Raw genomic sequence first — 22,277 nt, forward strand, 5'->3', positions numbered from 1 at the left:
ATTCTTTGTTGAATAAGTGACTTGAAAATATTTTCTCCCACTCTGTAGCTTGTCTACTTCTACTGGTCAATTTTTTTTTCTTTTATCAATTATGCTTTTGATGCCAAGGCTAAAAACTGTTTGCATAGACCTAAATTGACCAAATTTACTCTTTTTTTCTGAAGACACAGTTTTATATTTTACATTTAAGTCGGTGTTTTATCTAGAGTTAATTTTTATCAGGTATAATGTTTAGGTGAAGTTTACTTTTACCCTCTGGATGTCCAATTGTTCCAGCATCATTTGTTTGAAAGAATGTCTTTCCTCTATTGAATGGATTTTTCATCTTTATCAAAAATTCACTGGGCATATATGTGTGGGTTCTCTATTCTGCTCTATAAATATATGTGGCTATACCCCCCACCACACCATGCTGTCTAAGTTACTGTAGGAAATTTAATAAATATTTAGGTTAAGAAAACTGATTTCTTTATTCTTTCTCAAACTTGCTTTAATTTTAGTTTTTTGACTTTCCATTTAAACTTTAGAATAGTATTGTGTACAAAACATCTTGCAGAGATTTTGATAAGAATTGAGGTAAAATTGCATATCAATTTGGGAAGAATTGATGTTTCACATCTTTCTTATCTTTAGCCTTCAAGTCCATGATCCCGGAATGTGTAATTTATATCTTTTGTTATTTCTTCCATCAACTTTATGTAACTTTCAACAACAAATTCTGTATTTTTTAGATTTATCCATAATTCTCTCTTGTTTTTGACAACTTTAAATTGTATTACATTTTTTAAATTGCTAAACAGCTGGGCATGGTGGCTCACGCCTCTAATCTCAGCACTTTGGGAGGCCAAGGCAGGCAGATCAGTTGAGGTCAGGAGTTCGAGACCAGTCTGGCCAAAAGAGTAAAACCCCATCTCTACTAAAAATACAAAAATTAGTCAGGGGTGATAGAGGCATCTGTAATCCCAGCTACTTGGGAGGCTGAGGCAGGAGAATCATTTGAACCTGGGAAGCAGACGTTGCAGTGAGCAAAAATCATGCCACTGCACTCCAGCCTGGGTGACAGAGCAAGACTCCATCTCCGGGGAAAAAAAAAAAAAGGTAAACACATGCTTATTGCATCACTGCAAATATATAAAAATATGATTGATTTTTGTATGTTTATCTTGTATCCTACAACTTTGCTGAACTCACTAGTTCTAGGGGTTTTTGTTTGTTTGTTTTTTATTATTTGGGATTTCCTATATAGACAAGTAAGTCTTCTATGCAAGATGGTTTTATTTCTTCCTTATATATCCGCATTTCTCTGTTTCCTTTTTTGATTATTGGACTCACTAGAACATCCAGCACTGTATTGAATAAGAATAATGAGATCAAACATCCAGGTCTTATCCCAATTTTAAAAGGACAGCATTCATCATTAAGGAAAACATTAGTGAAAGTTTGTAAAAACATATTCCTTATCAATTTGAGAGAGATTACCTTCAATTTCTAATTTTTCTAAAAATTCTTAGAGTTTTTATCATGAGTAGGTGGTGAATTTTGTTAAATACTCTCTACATTCTCTACATACTCTACATACATTACATACATTCTCTACATTTACATTTACATACACATACACATTTCTCTACATATACATTCACATATTCATATACATTTCCACATAATTGTGTGATTATTTTTATTCAGCCGCTTAATATAGTGAATTTTATCAATTAACTTCCTTTTTTTTTTTTTTTTTTTGAGGCTGAGTCTCCCCCAGTTGCCCAGATTGGAGTGCCATAGTGTAATCTCGGCTCACTGCAACCTTTGCCTCCTGAATTCATTCAATTCTCCTGACTCAGCCTCCTGAGTAACTGGGACTACAGGCATGCACCACCATGCCCAGTAATTTTTGTATTTTTAGTAGAGACGGGTTTCACCACATTGGCCAGGCTGGTCTTGAACTCCTGACATCAAGTGATCTGCTGCCTCGGCCTCTGAAAGTGCTGGGATTACAGGCATGAGCCACTGTGCCTGGCTTCAATTAAATTCTGAATATTGAACCAACTTTCATTAATGAATAAATTCCAATTGGTCACTATTTATAATTATATATATATATAGAGAGAGAGAGAGAGAGAGAGAGCGCTAAATTTCATTTGTTAATATTTTATTAAATCATTTTTCACCTATATTTATAATTAATATTGTTCTGTAGTTTTCTTACTTTGTACTCTCTTCTTCTGGCTTTGATATGAAGATAGGTTTTATAAAATCAACTGGAAAATGTCCATTCTTCTATTTTCCAGAAGAAAATATGTAGGATTACTGATCATTCTTTTTTAAACACTTGAGAGACTTTTTCAGGAAAACCATGTGGGCCTAGAGGTTTCATTTTTGAAAGTACAAAAATAATACATTCATTTTCATAAACGAATGAGATAATCATCTATTTTACATTGTTTGAGTTTTGGTGTTTTGTATTTTTTTAGGAATTGTACCATTTATGTGTGTAGTTTCTCATAGTATTTATTTGTTATGTTTCTGATATTTGCACATTTATACTGATATCCCATGTTTCATTCTCAGTGTTAGAAATTTGTGTCTTCTTTTTGTCTTCATCATTCTCATTAGAGGCTTGTCAATTTTGTTAATATTTGCAAAAAACAGCTTCTTGCTTAATTGATTTTCTATGTTGTTTTTCTGTTTTTAATTTTACTGAATTCTACTTTTATCTTTATCACTTCTTTCTTGCTACAGATATTTTGTTCTTCTTTTTCTAGGTACTAAAGTGGAAGCATTGATTATTGATTTTGAATTTTCTTTTTTTATAATATAGCATTCAGTGCTACAAACTTCCTCTTAGCACTGTTCTAGATTTCTCTCACAAATTTGAAAAATTGCATTTTTGTTTTTATTCTATGTATTACATTTTTAAAAAATTTTCCTTGAGATCCCCTCTTTGACTTATGAATGATTAATAGGTGTGCTGTTTAGTTTCCAAGTGTTTAGAGATTTAGCTGTTATCTCTCTATTACTGATGTGCTTTGAATCTATGGTAGTCAGAAAGCATACTTTGTAAAAAGAAGATTTAGTTTATTTGTTATATTTATTATTTATGATTGAAGCATATTGTACATCAAGAAAAGTTTACATATAATATTTGTACAGTTTGATTAATTCTCATAAACTGAAAATATTTATAGGAACCCAAGTGAGAAGCAGCCCTCCTTAACCTGTTCACTTACCCCTTCCATTTAAGACTCCCAAAGTTCAACTGCTTTCCTAACTTTTAAATGCCAAATATTTTTGTAAATACTCTTTATCAGCCTAAAGCAGTACTACAGTTTTACTAGCATTGTAGAGTTTCTGCTTTTATTATTGTGTAAAATACAACATAGATTAGGCCCCTTCTGGATGGGATATGTTTAAGACCCTCAGTGGATACCTGAAACCACAGATAGTAGTGAACCCTATAAATATCATGCTTTTTTTCTATACATCCAAACCTGTGAAAAAGTTTAATTTGTAAATTAAGTATAGAAAGAGAGCAACAATAATGATAAAATAGAATAATTATAATACAATTATAACAATATGCTTTCATAAAAGTAATGTGATCTCTGTCATTTTCTAAGTATCTTAATATTTTTGGACCATGGTTGACCACAGGTAACAAATTATAGACAGAAAACTGCAGATAAGGGGGGACTACTGTAATATTTATCTTTTTTAACCAATACCTATGATGGTAATCATTATACATGTGTTTTATATTCCACGATACTCTCTATTTTGGTGTATGTTTCATGAACACTCAAAAATTGTGAATTCTGTTGCTATTGGATGAAGTGTTCTACACATTTTTATGAAATTTTCTTGCTGATGTTGAGTTCTATATCCTTGCTGATTTTCTGTCTAGCTATTCCATGAATCGATGAGAGAGGGGTTTTGATGTCTCCAATTCTAATTGTGGATTTATCTATTTTTCCTTTCAGTTCTATTTGTTTTTATTTATGTTTCAGTTCTGCTGACTGGTGCATACACAGTATTGCTATAACTTCATTGAGTAACCCATTTATCTTCTATAATTCCCCCTCTCTCATTGAAAATATTCTTCTCTCTAAAGCCTACTTTACGTGATATTAATATAGCTATTGCTGCTTTCCTTTGGTTACAATTTTCATAATACATCTTTATGCATTATTTCATTTTCAGCCTACTTACAGCCTTATATTTGAAGTTTTTGTTTTTTTATTTTTTGAGACAAAGTCTAGCTCTGTTGCCCAGGCTGGAGTGCAGTGGCACGATCTTGGCTCACTGCAAGCTCTGCCTCCCGGGTCCACACCATCCACTCTCCTGCCTCAGCCTCCCGAGTAGCTGGGACTACAGGCACCCGCCACCATGCCCGGCTAATTTTTTGTGTTTTTAGTAGAGACCAGGTTTCACCATGTTAGCTAGGATGGTCTCGATCTCTTGACCTCGTGATCCACTTGCCTCGGCCTCCCAAAGTGCTGGGATTACAGGTGTGAGCCACTGCATCTGGCCAAGTTTTTTATAAGACAGCACACAGTTGTATTATGTTTATTTTTAAACTCCCTCTTCCAGTCTCTGGATTATAATCGGTTTACATAGAAAATTTATATTTAACTTAATTATTGATATATTTGGGCTTAAGCCTGGCATTTTTTGTTTTCTGTTTGTTTTCTGATTTTTGTTTCTAGGTTCCTGCCTTCATCTGAGTTACCTGAACATTTTTACAATTCCATTTTGATCCATAGTGTTTTTGAGTATATCTCGTGGTAATACATCATATACGTATAATTGGCCCACTTATGTCATTATTTTACCTGTTCAAATGAAATATAACTTTAACTCCTTTAAGTCTTTTTTTTTCCTCTCCCCCATTTATTATTTTATTAGATATTTTCTCTGCATGAATTTAGAACCACATCGGACTGTGTAATAATTTTTGCTCCAAAGAGGAGAAAGCTCATTGTATGTACCTATTTTTGTGGTACCAGTTTCTTTCTTCTTTTCTGTTGTTTGAAGGTTTATACTTTTATAAATTCATTTCTGTTGGGAATATTTCTTTAGCCGTTCTTTTATAGTAGTACTATCGATGACAAATTCTTTGTTTTTCTTCATCTGAAAATGTCTTGATTTCCCCTTTATTCCTGAGGGATATTTTCACTGTATACAAAAATTGAGTTGACAGTTCTTTTATTTCAGCTCTTGAAAAACATTATGCCACTTTCTCTGGCCTCCAGTTTCTGAGGAGAAATCCACTGCCTTTTGAATTATTGTACCCTACAAACAAGATGTTATTTTTCTCTGGCTGCACACAAGATATTTATTTGTTTTCAGGTTTTACAGTTTAATTATGATGTGTCTTAGCATAAATATCTTCTGATTTATATTTTTGTGGCTCACTCAGTTTCTCGAATCTGTAGCTTTGTACGTCTTGTCAAACTTGTGAGATTTTCGGCCATTTTGATTTTCATCCTTATCCTTTTTTTTTCTCTCTACTTCTTGCTGCTGGGGAAATGGATATTAGATCTATTGTTACAGTCCCTGGGGCTCTGTTCATTTTCTTCTCCTCTATTTTCACTCTGTTGGTCCGATCAAACTATCTTCCAATGCACTGATTCTTTTCTCTAACTCCATGGTTACACTGTTGAGACCATCCATTGAGCTTTGTATTTTGATCATTCTATTTTCTGGCTGTAAAATTTCCACTTATTCTTCTTTATAGCTTCTATTTCTTTGCTGACATTTTCTGTTCCTTCCTAAGGCTTTCCCATTTTCCATTTGTTCTAATCTTGTTCATAACTGTTCATTAAAGCATTTCTATCATGACTGCTTTAAATTATTTGCCAGATAATTGTAACATCTCTGTTACTTCATTTCTCTATTGGCTTCTATTGTGTCTTATCATTCAATTTGAAATTGTTGTAGATCTTATTATAACAAGTGATTTTTATAGAAACCTGGACATTTTTGTATTATGTTATGAAACTCTAGATATAACTAGATATCTGACTTTCTCTGATACTGCTCAATCAGGAGAAGGGTAAGTATCATCTTGTTTCTGCAGAATCGAAATAGAATTGCAAGACTCTCATTGACATCTGAGGAAAGGGAGAGTCCTTTTACTGACAGGCTGAGTAGGTCTTGTTTCCCATGTGGTTTATATTGACATTATTCTGGGGGTGGCTGCATTATCTCTGAATGATGGTGAAAATTCTCACTCCCACTAGATCTCCTCTGAAAACACCTAGTAGAGAAGAGGAGTGATGCCTCATTACTACAAGGCAAGAGTACAAATCCAGTCTGTCCACATGAAGTCCACTAACACTGTGGGAGAAAGGAACCTTCTTACCAGTGAGTGGGAAAAGATGAAAGTCCCGTGTCTCTACTTGATCTCCTCTGACATCTGGCAAGATTAACTAGTATCTTGTTACAACCTCAGAAGTGTAGATACACGTCGAGGCTCCCCACTGTCTTTGCTGACATGGCTGAGATGGAGCCAGAGTTGTTCTGTAGTGTTTAGCTACAATACAGAAGATGCTGTCTTACTAGGTTGCCCTTTTCTTGATCCTTTGACTAAAAAGAGTAGGCTTTTGTTTGGGGTTTTTGTTTGTTTGTTCATTTGCATTTGTTGATGTTTTCAAATCGCAAATTTTGTCAACTCCAAGTCTGGAATATGAGTGGCAAAAAGAAAACCCAGGGAACTCACAATATGTCATTATCTGGGTCCCAAGATTTCTAGCTGCTCTTTCATCTTCACAATTTTCAGGTTCTTCTCATGTTTGTTTTATGTATAATGTCCAGGATTTTTAGTTGTAGTTAACAGAAGGAATAGGAAAAAGTACATCTACTTCATCTCCCCTGACACAGAATTCCTCTCTTTTTTATTTAGAATTACATTTTATAAATAGATAAAATGTATTAGCATTTGAATTTCTTTATCTTTATTTCCTTTTATAGCTTATAACATTGTTTAACAACATAGATTAATATAGTTAATATAGTTTAATAATTCTCCATATGGTTACCATCTCTAGCAAAAAAAACCACTGCCTGTTAATTAATGGCAGTATTGTAATTGGACTTATTAATTCAAAAATAATAAAAAGAAAATCATTTTAAGAAAAAAATTATATGTAAAAGGTAAAACCTATACAAAGATATAGCAAAAATTTACCAAGCTATAACTCAAAGTACCTGTTTTGAAAACACTGATCTCTTTGAAGGTCCTTTGTCTTATTGCTCATAACAGGGTTTCAGTTGCTTTGGTGTCAATAGGTATATAGTGGGACTTGAACTGGGTTTCCCTGTTTCAGACCTCGGTCTATTAAGTCTTAACTTTGTCACTGTAACCTTAACATTCAAAGACCTAATATTCAAGAATCTCTTTTGTTTCTGGATATCCCAGGATTATTGGAGAAATACTTTACATTTTATTGTCAGACATGCCAAGACATGCTGTGTCCCCTGGTAATATTTTTTGCAGTTTCTGATTTTCACTCTCTAGGGGTGTCTACAGGCCTGGAACAATTAAGGTCAACCTGGCACATAAACTGAAACATGTCTTGCAAACATGAGGTACATGTGGTGATCACAGCAAAACTCCACATTGATTTCTGACCTAATGACCTCCAAAGAGTGTCCCTGATCTCCCACGGGTGAAGTTTCGCTAGGGAATGTTTGATTACACTATAAGATTAAAGAAAATTCAACTGGTTGGATAGCTCCCTATTCAGTACATATTTGGGAAGTCTTGAAAACATGTGTTATTTTTTAAAGTTGGTTATAAATTAGCTCTCTAAATTGCTTCCAGATCAGTCTTTTCAGGCAAAGCATTAAAATGATGATTCTATCAGCCAAAACACTAATTTTTGTTTCGATCACACATACTATTATAAATTCTCCTTACCCTAATATAGAATAAGAAGATGCCAATTCAACCAATCATCCTTTCTCTCGGTCAGCAGATGTGCTGTCTAGATTAGGAGCTGCTGTCAGCAATTTAGCCACATAATTTAGCTCAGATTTTTTTAAGAGATCAGTTGTGTGTCTCTGTGAAAAAATGTTGGCATAAATTTCAAAAATAGTCTTCTTCAGAACTCTGAATATAATATCAAATGAATGTAGGATATTCAAGTTAAACAGAAGCTAAATTTCTGAAAGGAAAATATTTTATATTTTTTCAGATTAGAAAATAAATTGTTTGATTATCCTATTTCAAATATATGCAATATTTATCTCTGAGTCTTCTTTGAGGACTCTGGAAAGTAAGTAATAGCAAGCAGATTGAGGACAAAGACCAGAATTCAGTGTACTGCCAAATTAGTGCTGAGAATGCCTTTTTGGTTTTGGTGTTTTAACCCAGATACCCTTCAATATCCTGAACCTAGATGCAGTGAAATTCTGAAATCTAAAGTGGGCACAGGGTGCAGATGGAGATGTCTCCAAGACATCTCTCTAATTCTGACTCAAGGAGTAATAAAAGAAACGTAATGTTCAAATGGAGTACAGAAAACACTTTTTTTGCATTTTTCCCTGGTTTTTGGGCTATTCTTTCACACTCTATCCCCCAGTAAAAACTTCAGCAGTGGCAACAGAAACTCATAGGAGCCAAAACTATGAAATAGGCGAGTTTTCCTTCACTATCATTGAAACTGTGGTCTGAAGAAGCTGCAGTGATCACATGTTGCTTTTTTTCCTCACTCTGTCCTATCTCTGCTTTGTCTTAGAGGCAGGTATACTTGTAAAAGGGCACAGGAGAGAGGAATAAAAAAGGCCCAGCTTTCTGGCCATGTGATTCAAAATGGGAGGCCCAGAGAACCAGAAATTTCTGGAGAGACCACAAAGAGGGAGGATTTGAGGAAAGCAGTACTATGCAAGTATTTATTAACTTCTGGGTTACTATGAAGCTGTGTATGTGTAGATCTGACATTAGTGAAAATATCAAACAATTTAAGAATTAAGAGATAGACCACATCCCAGGTGGGAAACAGATCCAAATAACACTACAAATGCTTTTAAAAACTGAATTTATTATAAAACAATAACTGATAGAAGATGGACTAGAACTAGCAGTCTGAACCTAACCAAGTAGATTCCCTGCTAAAACAAACATATCAGCATTGTCCATAACATTTAAACAAGACTTATACACTCATTATATTATATTCATAATGACTAGGATGTGATTCAAAGCTTCTAAGCAAAGAATGTCAACTCTCAAGGAAAAAGAGAATCAACAAACATCAATATCAAGAATAACACAGATCTTGAAATTATCAGAGAAAGACTTCAAAGTAGGTCCTATAAAATTATCTAAATAAGCAATCATAAACATTAATGAAATGAATAGAAAAATAAAATTATCAGAAAAAATTAAAAGAAGAAGAAGGAAGAAGAGAAAGAGGAGAAAAAATAAAGAAGAACAAAATGGAAATTTTACAACTAAATATAAAACAATTGAAATTTTAATATCACTAAATGGATTCAATAACAGAATGGAGATGACAGAGAAAGGAGTTCATAAAATGAGGACAGATGGAGAACAGATCAGGGATTGCCTTAAGGTTAGGGGTTGGGTGAATGAATACAGTATGGGTGGTTTTGTGGGGGATGATGGGATATTTCCGTTTAGTTACAAGGCTAGTAATCACACTAATTGTTCAACACTAATTGTTTAACATGTAATACGTGTTCAAATTTGCTGAACTGTATACCACAAAAGCCTATTCTACCATATGTCAATTTAAATGGTATTTAAAGTTGTGCTGATAATTTGACAAATGGAGAAGTGAATACATTTAAATTTGTTTGTTAAATGTAAAGGATATTCTTGTCCAGTAGCACACATTTGGTGCTCCCAGGGTAGTTTGCTTTATTTAAGATTTAATCAAGATAACTTTTCATTCTATGCGGTTATACCATGGCTTCTTGATGGTCTACTAAGCTGATAAAACTCAGAAAATGCATCAGCTTCTCCTCGAAGCACCTCAGGAATCTTCTTTGTGTCTCTTCAGCAAATATACCCAGCCCCTCATTTAGGTTACCTCTTTGTCTTCTAGATACTTTTATCACAGCAACCATAGTAATTTTTTTTGTTAAACTATAAATCTCATCAAGGAAAAAATCATGTCTTAAATACCTTTCATCATCATTTTGTAGCAAAGACTTTGGTATACATTAGATATAGAATAAATAGGTGTTGAATAAATAAAGTGTCTAAATTAGTTTTACAATATCTTAATTACAACTTACCAAGGAGTATTTCATCCCTTCTATATTAAAGTTGCAATCTATAACTATTTATCTCTAGACAAAGAAAGGAAAGAACCACTTTGATGATATATCAAACCACTGATCTGTTTATTGCCTTTTAGTGTAAATCACCTTCTCTATATATTATATATGTGAAATTCATTTATATCCTATACTCTCCACTAATAAAATACCCTTTATTTAAATCTACTGGATACTAATTAGCATGCAAGAGAAACTTTAGACAAGTTAGTACTAGATTATTTTTCTAAAATGGAGATCGTGGAAACATTTATGTTGAGAACATGTAAAATATGTTATGTTTTCTAGAATGGAACCATTATGCCTAAAGCTTGAAATAGTCTTACTCTGTAATACATAAGGGGAAAGTGCAGTCAGAATGAGCAAACCTTAGCATAGTCACAATGGTCCCAAGAAAACATATTGATACCTAGCCTACATCAATTGCCAATATTGTCTTTTCTCCCAATAAGAATAGAAAAGTAGAGAAAAGGTAAACAGTCTTAAGCTTTGAAATCAATAATCTGTGTTTTAATAATAGAAGTTAATTACTGTACTACCCTAAAACAAGAGTTCATCAGCCACCCACAGAAGCCCACCAACCATATGAAGGTGGATGGTTGTGTACAAACATTGCAAATGTGACAAACCCCTCTGACCTTGGATATCAAATCTATAAAGGTGGAAGTTCATGTCAATGGTATGATGTCATGGATCAACTGTAGACAAGTGACTACTAGGGCCTTATCTCTCACTGAATCAGGAAAACCTTGCCTGTTTTCTAAATAATAAGAATACTTCAGTTCTTATCTGTAAAAGGGAAAACGATGATGGATGAGGAGAGAAAGAAGCAATTGAAAGAGGGATTGGAGAAGAACTAAAGAGCAAGAGTCCCTGATACTTCCAAGAAGACTTAACTGAAAGAGTGCTCTGGGGAAGTAAACTGAACTGCAGCAAGTAAATTAATAAGCAAGTTGTAGTGCATTATGACAGACTGGATCCTTGATGTCCCTGGCATTAAGATAATATGCAGAGCAGAGATGCATGGTCTGTGATTATGCAGGAGTACCTCAGATACCATGAGTACTCTGCAGTGATAATGTCAGCATAAAAATGACAAGATAAGAAAATACTTAATGACAGCTTTATCCTGTTCTCTGAGAAAGTCACAGAGTTGGATGATTTCTAAAATGTTAAGCAGGACATTTCTAATAATGTCTCTGTGCAAATACTCCTGAAACCCAAATGTGACTTCTAGTCCTGTGTCTACATGTTGAAGTGTAAAGAGAATAGACAATCTCGAATGGCCCTTTAACCCCAGGATGAAACGGAAGCTTCTGCAACATGAGGACATTGAAAATAAGATGAAGCTCATCCACATAAGAGATGGGGTTGGGGCGGGGGGCAGGGGGGTGGCGTTCCAAGATGGCTGAATAGGAACAGCTCTAGTCTGCAGCTCCCAGCGTGATCATCGCAGAAGATGGGTGATTTCTCCATTTCCAACTGAGCCTCCACTGGTGATACCCAGGCAAACAGGGTCTGGAGTGGACCTCCAGCAAACTCCAACAGACCTGCAGCTGAGGGACCTGACTGTTAGAAGGAAAACTAACAAACAGAAAGGAATAGCATCAACATCAACAAAAAGGTCATCTACTCTAAAACCCCATCTGTAGGTCACCAACATCAAAGACCAAAGGTAGATAAAACCACAAAGATGGGGAGAAACCAGAGCAGAAAAGCTGAAAATCCTAAAAATCAGAGCGCTTCTTCTCCTCCAAAGGATCACAGCTCTGGGGAGAAACCAGAGCAGAAAAGCTGAAAATCCTAAAACTCAGAGCGTTTCTTCTCCTCCAAAGGATCACAGCTCCTTGCCAGCAATGGAACAAAGCTGGATGGAGAATGACTTTGACAAGTTGACAGAAGTAGGCTTCAGAAGGTCGGTAATAACAAACTTCTCAGAGCTAAAGGAGGATGTTCAAACCCATTGCAAGGAAGCTAAAAACCTTGAAAAAAGATTAGATGAATGGCTAACTAGAATAAACAGTGTAGAGAAGACCTTAAATGACCTGATGAAGCTGAAAACCATGGCATGAGAACTTCATGATGCATACACAAGCTTCAATAGCCAATTCAATCAAGTGGAAGAAAGGGTATCAGTGATGGAAGATCAAATTAATGAAATAAAGTGAGAAGACATGGTTAGAGAAAAAAGAGTAAAAATAAATGAACAAAGCCTCCAAGAAATATGGGACTATGTGAAAAGAACAAATCTACATTTGACTGGTGTATCTGAAAGTGATGGGGAGAATGGAACCAAGTTGGAAAACGCTCTTTAGGATATTATCCAAGAGAAATTCCCCAACCTAGCAAGGCCGGCCAACATTCAAATTCAGGAAATGCACAGAACACCACAAAGATACTCCTCGAGAAGAGAAACCCCAAGACACATATATGTCAGATTCACCAAGGTTGAAATGAAGAAAAAAGTGTTAAGGGCAGCCAGAGAGAAAGGTTGAGTTACCCACAAAGGGAAGCCTGTCAGACTAACAGTGGATCTCTTGGCAGGAACCTTACAAGCCAGAAGAGAGTGGGCACCAATATTCAACATACTAAAGAAAATAATTTTCAACCCAGAATTTCATATCCAGCCAAACTAAGATTCATACATGAAGGAGAAATAAAATCCTTTACAAGCAAATTCTAGAGATTTTGTCACCACCAGGCCTGCTTTACAAGAGCTCCTGAAAGAAGGACTAAACATGGAAAGAAACAACCGGTACCACCCACTGCTAAAACATGCCAAATGGTAAAGACCATTGATGCTATGAAGAAACTGCATCAACTAATGGGCAAAATAACCAGTGAACATCATAATGACAGGATTAAATTCACACATAACAATATTAACATTAAATGTAAATGGGCTAAATGCCCCAATTAAAAGACACAGTCTGGCAAATTGGATAAAGAGTCAAGACCCATCAGTGTGCTGTATTCAGGAGACCCATCTCACATGCAAAGATGCACACAGGCTCAAAATAAAGGGATGGTGGAAGATCTACCAAGCAAATGGAAAGCAAAAAAAGAGCAGGGGTTGCAATCCTCATCTCTGATAAAACAGACTTTAAACCAACAAAGATCAAAAGAGACAAAGAAGGCCATTACATAATGGTAAAGGGATCAATGCAACAAGAAGAGCTAACTATCCTAAATATATATGCACCCAATACAGAAGCACCCAGATTAATAAAGCACATCCTTAGAGACCTACAAAGAGACTTAGACTCCCATACAATAATAATGGGAGACTTTAACACCCAACTGTCAATATTAGACAGATCAACAAGACAGAAGGATAACAAGGATATTCAGGACTTGAACTCACCTCTCCAACAAGTAGACCTAATAGACATCTACAGAATTCTCCACCCCAAATCAACAGAATATACATTCTTCTCAGCACCACATTGCACTTATTCTAAAATTGACCACATAATTGGAAGTAAAGCACTTCTCAGCAAATGTAAAAGAACAGAAAGCACAACAAACTGTCTCTCAGACCACAGTGCAATCAAATTAGAACTCAGGATTAAGAAACTCACTCAAAATCACTCAACTACATGGAAACTGAACAACCTGCTCCTGAATGACTAATGGGTAAATAACGAAATGAAGGCAGAAATAAAGATGTTCTTTGAAACCAATGAGAAAAAGACGCAATGTACCAGAATCTCTAGGACACATTTAAAGCAGTGTGTAGAGGGAAATTTATAGTACTAAATGCCCACAAGAGAAAGCAGGAAAGATCTAAAATCAGCACCCTAACATTACAATTAAAAGAACTAGAGAAGCAAAAGCAAACAAATTCAAAAGCTAGCAGAAGGCAAAAAATAACTAAGATCAGAGCAGAACTGAAAGAGATAGAGACATGAAAATCCCTTCAAAAAATCAATGAATCCAGGAGCTGGTTTTCTGAAAAGATCTACAAAATTGATAGACCACTAGCAAGATTAATAAAGAACAAAAGAGAGAAGAATCAAATAGAAGCAATAAAAAAAAGATAAAGGGGCTATCACCACCAATCCCACAGAAATACAAACTACCATCAGAGACTACTATAAACACCTCTATACAAATCAACTAGAAAATCTAGAAGAAATGGATAAATTCCTCCACACATACACTCTTCCAAGACTAAACCAGGAAGAGCTGAATCTCCAAATAGACCAATAACAGACTCTGAAATTGAGGCAATAATTAATAGCCTACCAACCAAAAAAAGTCCAGGACCAGATGGATTCATGGCCGAATTCTACCAGAGGTACAAAGAGGAGCTGGTACCATTCCTTCTGAAACTATTCCAATCAATAGAAAAAGAGGGAATCCTCCCTAACTCATTTTATGAGGCCAGCATCATCCTGATACCAAAGCCTGGTGGAGACACAACAAAAAAAGAGAATTTTAGACCAATATCCCTGATGAACATCAATGCAAAAATCCTCAATGAAATACTGGCAAACTGAATCCAGCAGCACATCAAAAAGCTTATCCACCTCAATCAAGTTGGCTTCATCCCTGGGATGCAAGGCTGGTTCCACATAGACAAATCAATAAATGTAATCCATCACATAAACAGAAACAATGACAAAAACCACATGATTATCTCAATAGATGCAGAAAAGGCCTTCGACAAAACTCAACAGCCCTTCATGCTAAAAACTCCCAATAAACTAGGTATTGATGGGACGTATCTCACAATAATAAGAGCTATTTATGACAAACCCACAGCCAATGGCATACTGAATGGGCCAAAACTGGAAGCATTCCATTTGAAAACCGGCACAAGACAAGGATGCCCTCTCTCACCACTCCTATTCAACATAGTGTTGGAAGTTCTGGCCAGGGCAATCAGGCAAGAGAAAGAAATAAAGGGTATTCAATTATGAAATGAGGAATCAGATTGTCCCTGTTTGCAAATGACATGCTTGTATATTTAGAAAACCCCGTTATCTCAGCCCAAAATCTCCTTAAGCTGATAAGCAACTTCAGCAGTCTCAGGATACAAAGTCAATGTGCAAAATCACAAGCATTCTTATACACTAATAATGGACAGAGAGCCAAATCATGAGTGAACTCCCATTCACAATTGCTACAAGAGAATAAAATATCTAGGAATCCAACTTACAAGGGATGTGAAGGACCTCTTCAAGGAAAACTACAAACCACTGCTCAATGAAATAAAAGAGGACACAAACAAATAGAAGAATATTCCATGCTCATGGATAGGAAGAATCAATATCATGAAAATGGCCATACTGCCCAAGGTAATTTATAAATTCAGTGCCATCCCCATCAATCTACCAATGACTTTCTTCACAGGATTGGAAAAACTACTCTGAAGTTCATATGGAACCAAAACAGAGCCCACATTGCCAAGACAATCCTAAGTAAAAATAACAAAACAGAGGCAACACGCTACCTGACTTCAAACTATACTACAAGGCTACAGTAACCAAAACAGCATGGTAGTGGTACCAAAACAGAGAGATAGACCAATGGAACAGAACAGAGCCCTCAGAAATAATGCCACACATCTACAACCATCTGATCTTTGACAAACGTGACAAAAACAAGAAATGGGGAAAGGATTCCCTATTTAATAAATGGTGCTGGGAAAACTGGCTAGCCATATGTAGAAAGCTGAAACTGGATCCCTTCCTTACACCTTATACAAAAATCAATTCAAGATGGATTAAAGACTTAAATGTTAGACCTAAAACCATAAAAACCCTAGAAGAAAACCTAGGCAATACCATTCAGGACATAGGGATGGGCAAAATCTTCATGACTAAAACTTCATAAAAGCAATGGCAACAAAAGTCAAAATTGACAAATGGGATGTAATTAAACTAAAGAGCTTCCGCATGGCAAAAGAAACTACCATAAGAGTGAACAGGCAACCAATAGAATGGGAGAAAATTTTTGCAATCTACCCATCTGAAGAAGAGCTAATGTCCAGAATCTACAAAGAACTCAAACAAATTTATAAGAAAAAAAAAACCCAATCAAAAAGTTAGCAAAGGATATGAACAGACACTTCTCAAAAGAAGACATCTATGCATCCAACAGACACAGGAAAAAATGCTCATCATCACTAGTCATCAGAGAAATGCAAATCAAAACAACAATGAGAAACCATCTCACACCAGTTAGAATGGCAATCAGTAAAAATGCAGGAAACAACAGATGCTGGTGAAGATGTGGAGAAATAAGAATGCTTTTACACTTTTGGTGGGAGTGTAAATTGGTTCAACCATTGTGGAAGACAGTGTGGTGATTCCTCAAGGCTCTAGAACTAGAAAGAACTAGAATTACCATTTGACCCAGCAATCCTATTAGTGGGTATAGAGCCGAAGTATTATAAATCATGCTACTATAAAGATACATGCACACGTATGTTTATTGCAGCACTATTCCCAATAGCAAAGACTTGGAACCAACCCAAATGTCCATCAGTGATAGATTAGATTAAGAAAATGTGGCACATATACACAATGGAATACTATACAGCCATAAAAAAGGATGAGTTCATGTCCTTTGCAGGGACATGGATGAAGCTGAAAATGATCACTCTCAGCAAACTATTACAAGGACAGAAAACCAAACACCGCATGTTCTCACTTATAGGTGGGAATTGAACAATGAGATCACTTGGGCACAGGGCGGGGAACATCACAAAATGGGGCCTGTCCGGGGGTGGGGGATGGGGGAGGGATAGCATTAGGAGAAATACCTAATGTAAATGATGAGTTGATGGGTGTAACAAACCAACATGGCACATGTATACCTATGTATGAAACCTGCACATTGTGCACATGTACCCTATTTATTTATTTGTTTTTTATTATACTTTAAGTATAATAAATATAATATACTTTAAGTGGGTAAAAAAAATAGAGACAGTGTTTCACCATGTTGGCCAGGCTGTTCTCAAACTCCTGGTCTCGAGTGATCCACCTGCCTCAGGCTCCCAAGGGGATTACAGACATGAGCCACCATGCGTGGCCGAGTAAAGTTTTAGGGAACAAATTGAGGAGGGAAAATGGCAACTTTTCATGAGAACTGGAAAAATGGAAAGAGTGGATCAGATGAGATTTCTATGGGACCTTGGTCATCCCATCCCCATAGTAATATATACCAAAGAAGAGCCAGAGTGAGGTCCTTTGTTAACTCAGACCTTTTGGTTGCGAGTAATAGAAACCTAATCTAAAATAGTTTAAGGGCTGGGCATGGTGGGGCGTGCCTGTAGTCCAAGCTACTCAGGAGGCTGAGGCAGGAGGATCGCTTGAGCTGGGGAATTCGAGACTAGCCTAGGCAACACAGTGAGACTGCCACTTCTAAAAATAAAGAAAATAGCTTAAGGAATCAATCAACAAACAAATGCATCAGATTACATTTATACATATATATTTACCTAACTGGAAATTCCAAAGCATTCAGCATGACATGCTTTAGTCATCAGGACTGTTTTTCTCCATATGTTCTCTGTGTTAGTTTTATTTTCTACTATTCCTAAAAACCTATAGCAGTCTCATCTACAGGATGAGAAATTCCCCCAAAGGACTCTGATTCACCCTCATGAGAGCACACCTGGACCTGTCTCTGGCATCTGGGGCTTGGAGGGGTCTGTTTTTGGGAGACTTGGGAAGGTGAATGGGCAGGAGAAAGCAGATATGGACTACACCTGAGAGCCCTCTCCTCAATGCGGTGCTTTGTTGATCTCCAGTTTAGGAATCTCCACATCCTACCCCACAGACTCAGTTATCCCCAAACTGAATGACAACTTGTTCCTTGCCCTCCCACAGATTACTGACTCTCCAGATTATCTCTGTAGAGCCAAGCCACTTGGTAAGTGGTAGATTTAGCAAGATATTGCTCTGAGGACACTAAGTACTTGACTTGTCTCTACTGACAAACTTGATCATTTCTTGTTTTCACCAAGGGGAAGCCATTTCTAAATATCTAGTTCTAGAAATTAGCACAGTAGTGCAGGAAAGGTCTGATCAGGAAGGGACTCATGTTAACATTATCTCACTGCTTCATTTCAAGAGCAAGAAAACCTCTGAAGCAATGACTGGGTGGGGGAATAAATGCAACATGCTATTCTGCCGTGTATGATAATTATTGAGAACTTGTTTTGTCTTTCCCAGTCATTTGTAAACTTGTGGTAAGTTCAATTTTGTGCTCTGTTACCTGGTATTACATAGAAGGGGGTCAATAAATATGTGTCTATTGAAAAAAAAAAAAAAGAGAATAGACAATCTCATGGATTATTAAGCAAAACTCTTAACCTAAAAATTAAAATGACTTTGATATTCAAGCTTGGGAATTCATTCCCCTCTGTTTTCACTTACCTTCATTATGTGTATTGTCTCTCATGGATATCTGGTCTATTTGTACCCCACTCTGCTGTAGAGTCCTTTATGTCTTTTTATTTTATTTTATTTTATTTTATTTTTTGAGATGGAGTTTCACTCTTGTTGCCCAGGCTGGAGTGCAATGGTGCAATCTCAGCTCAATTCAACTGCCACCTCCCGGGTTCAAGCCTTAGCCTCCCGAGTAGCTGGATTACAGATGCATGCTACCACACCCAGCTAACTTTTTGTATTTTTAGTAGAGATGAGGTTTCACCATGTTGGCCAGGCTGATCTCAAACTCCTGACCTCAGGTGATCCACCTGCCTTGGCCTCCCAAAGTGCTGGGATTACAGGTGTGAACCACCACGCCAGGACTTATGTCTTTTCTAAAAAGTATGATAGTATTACACATAAGTGCTCATGAATGAATGTATGACTTTGGCATCAAGATCATATGTCACAAGAAGATAAGCCAAGCAGAATCAAGTCAGAGAGAATGCACAGAACCACAAAATATTCATGAAAGGCATGCCCTTGGGGGTTAAAGTAACTTCCTCATTATACAGATGCTAAATAGAAGCTCAGACAGCATTAGTTTCCTGTGCAGTGTACTAAAACTAGTGGAAGATGAAAATCAAGACTTGAAGGCAGTTTCTCACTCTTTTGAAACCTACAGCTATATGTTCTCTGTTTCAAGACCTTGCGCAATGTTTCACAGGTTTATTGCTTTTCCGGCAGAAGACAACTCCAAAAATTCTAACTAACAGTATTTTCTCTTCAAGCTAACTCATACTCAGAAAATGGATGCCTAAAATGAGGGGAATATTGCTCTCTAGAGAGAATTGGTAGAAGCTGCTCTGCACATAGACTGTCTAAGAAATGAAAAAAGCAGACAGAAAAAGAAAGACTTTCTGCACCTGCCTTTCTGTTCTGAATGTTCCCCAAACTACTTCCTGCCAATATCTTAGAGTGGGAGGGTAGATAGTAACATTGAAATACCAGCACACTGTCTGGTAAATATGTGCATCTTCACTTCAAGCTTACTTTCTGTGCATTGTCCCTGTATTCCATCGTTCCAGTAGTCCAAGTCCTGGGTTTTGTCCAAACTTTGTCCTCCGTTACAGCATCTTGAAGCCACTTATCACAGTAATTCTAAGAATTCTAAAAGTTCTATGACAGTAGCCTATTTTCTTTTCAGCTAGAGAAATCAGAGCAAGGAAACATTTTTTTTTTTTACTTAAACTTGCCTCACCAATTTTCATTTCAATAAGAAGAGACACCCTTGGCAGATGTCCCCTTTATTGGTAATCTAAAAACTTCATTGCAGGCTGAAAAAACACTTTGGAGAAATAAAAACCTGGCACTAAAAGGCAATTTTCAATTTGAAAGAAATATGATTCTTCACTAGATCTGATAAGTCTGACCTAATGAAGAGAGAGGGAAGTGAGACACACTTGACTGCAAAGACAACTCTGCACCTGGGAAGGAACGAAACAGGGGAGGAGGAGGAGGAAGCATACCATACATGAGCAAATGAAATATCCTGTGAAGGAGCAGAAGCCAATTATGACACAGAGAATGCTACTTCATACTCCAGGGAAACTTTAAGGGCATATCATAAAATTTTTGAGTGCCTACTATATGCTAGAATACATTTATTCACTTATGATGTTTTTTAAAGGCACAACAAACAATGTATTGAAAAGTTTAAAGGAATTGATTATGATCTTCTTATGTATGCAGCCTCTTGCTGGGGTCTAAATAAAAGTACTCTCAGTGGAGACTAAAGGTGGTTATCAATGGAGATTCTAACATGTTAGTGTTTGTTGGGCAGGGTGGATCCTCCAGTAATTGATTTCTAGATGTGCTTGGTAAAGGATTAGTCAGAAGAGAAGAGGTTTAGAAGACAGCACCACAATAATCTCAGATATGAGATCTCAGCTGCTCTAGATACCTGCTATTAGTTGTCTTTGTGAATGGAGCTATAAAGAGAAAAGGGAACTCCTCAAGCAGCACTATCTGTGGAGACATTGGGAACACTGTGGTTATAGTTGCATTACTAGTAAAGTACATTATCTCAAGCAGTCATGTTAAGTGTGTTATCTTAAGAGATGAAGCATACAAATGGGCATAGAAATGTTAACCAGAGAACCATGTGTTCTATGAGCTGAGTTTATCTATAGACATTTGTTTTGCATTAATTCTTCTGCAGAAAGCTAAAAAATAAACAAACTGGAATGTGTTTAGAAAGAATGTGTCTGTCCTTTCTAGTTTTCCCAAATTCCCACTCTTCTACTGTCTTACAACTAGCCTGCTGCTCTCATTTATGCTAACTGCCTAGTCCCTGGTTGAACTCAATCTGTTAGGAATTTGTGATCCCTATTTTAGGTAAATCAATAAACGACAAAATTTAAAAGGGTAACACCAGAGATCAGAAGTAATCTGCAACCATAACTCTCCCAACCCTCCCTTCTTGACTTTTCATATCTATTTAACTTTATTTATACCTCACTACTTCCACACACCCACATACACCTATTTCTCTAGGTAAAAATCACAATTTCAACCATTTGGTTGTCACCCAACACTAAACCTAATTAAGCTCAGTGCTTTTGTTGTCTTTTATGTTTATGTATATCAATTTATGGGGTACACGTACAATTTTCTTACATGCATAGGTATAGTGGTCAAGTTGAAACTGCCTTTGCAAAATTATGATGGAGACAGTGAAAGAGATCTAACTTAATCGACTTTGTCTTGCCTTTAACCTCCAGGCTGTCTTTGTTCATTCCTGGGTGTAGGCTGAACTAACTTTGGGAGAAATTTAGTTCACAGTTTATAGTTTAAAACAAAGACCGTAACAGCCCTTTCCTAAAGCAGACCTACTTCTTGCCTGGAGACTAGATTGCCTCTATAGGACTAACATTCACCACAAGATTAGAAATTATGTTTTAGGAGTCATGCAGCTGGAGGCTGTAAGATTTTGACCCTCCCTAAACTGTTCCTAAGATCAGTGCTTGAGATATTTTGCAGACCCTGCACTTGATGGACCAGCTGGCACCACCTAGATTGATAAACTGGCTCATCTGATCTTGGAGCCCCCAGACACAGGAACTGACTCAGCACAGGAAGACAGCTTCAACTCTGTATGATTTCATCCCTGACCAATCAGCACTCTTGGCTCACTGGCTTCCCCTCACTCACCAAGTTGTTTTTAAAAATTCTGCTCCCAGGATGCTGGGGGTGACTGATTTGAGCAATAATAAAACTCCCGTCTTCTGCATAACTGACTCTGACTGAATTACTCTTTCTCTATTGCAATTCTTCTGTTGTGATGAATCTGCTCTGTCTAGGCAACAGGCAAGGTGAACCCCTTGGGCAGTTACAAAATAAGAGCTTTTAAGGTATCAATCATTCGAATAACGTATATTGTAATCATTAACTAATTTATTATTATCTACCCTCCTGTCACCTTCTCACCCTTCCAAGTCTCCATTGTCTATTATTCCACTCTCTACATCCACTGTACATGTTTTAGGACCCACTTATAAGAACATGTAATAATTGACTTTC

This window comes from Pongo abelii, chromosome 9 (genome assembly GCF_028885655.2).
Source record: "Pongo abelii isolate AG06213 chromosome 9, NHGRI_mPonAbe1-v2.0_pri, whole genome shotgun sequence".
Taxonomy (NCBI): domain Eukaryota; kingdom Metazoa; phylum Chordata; class Mammalia; order Primates; family Hominidae; genus Pongo; species Pongo abelii.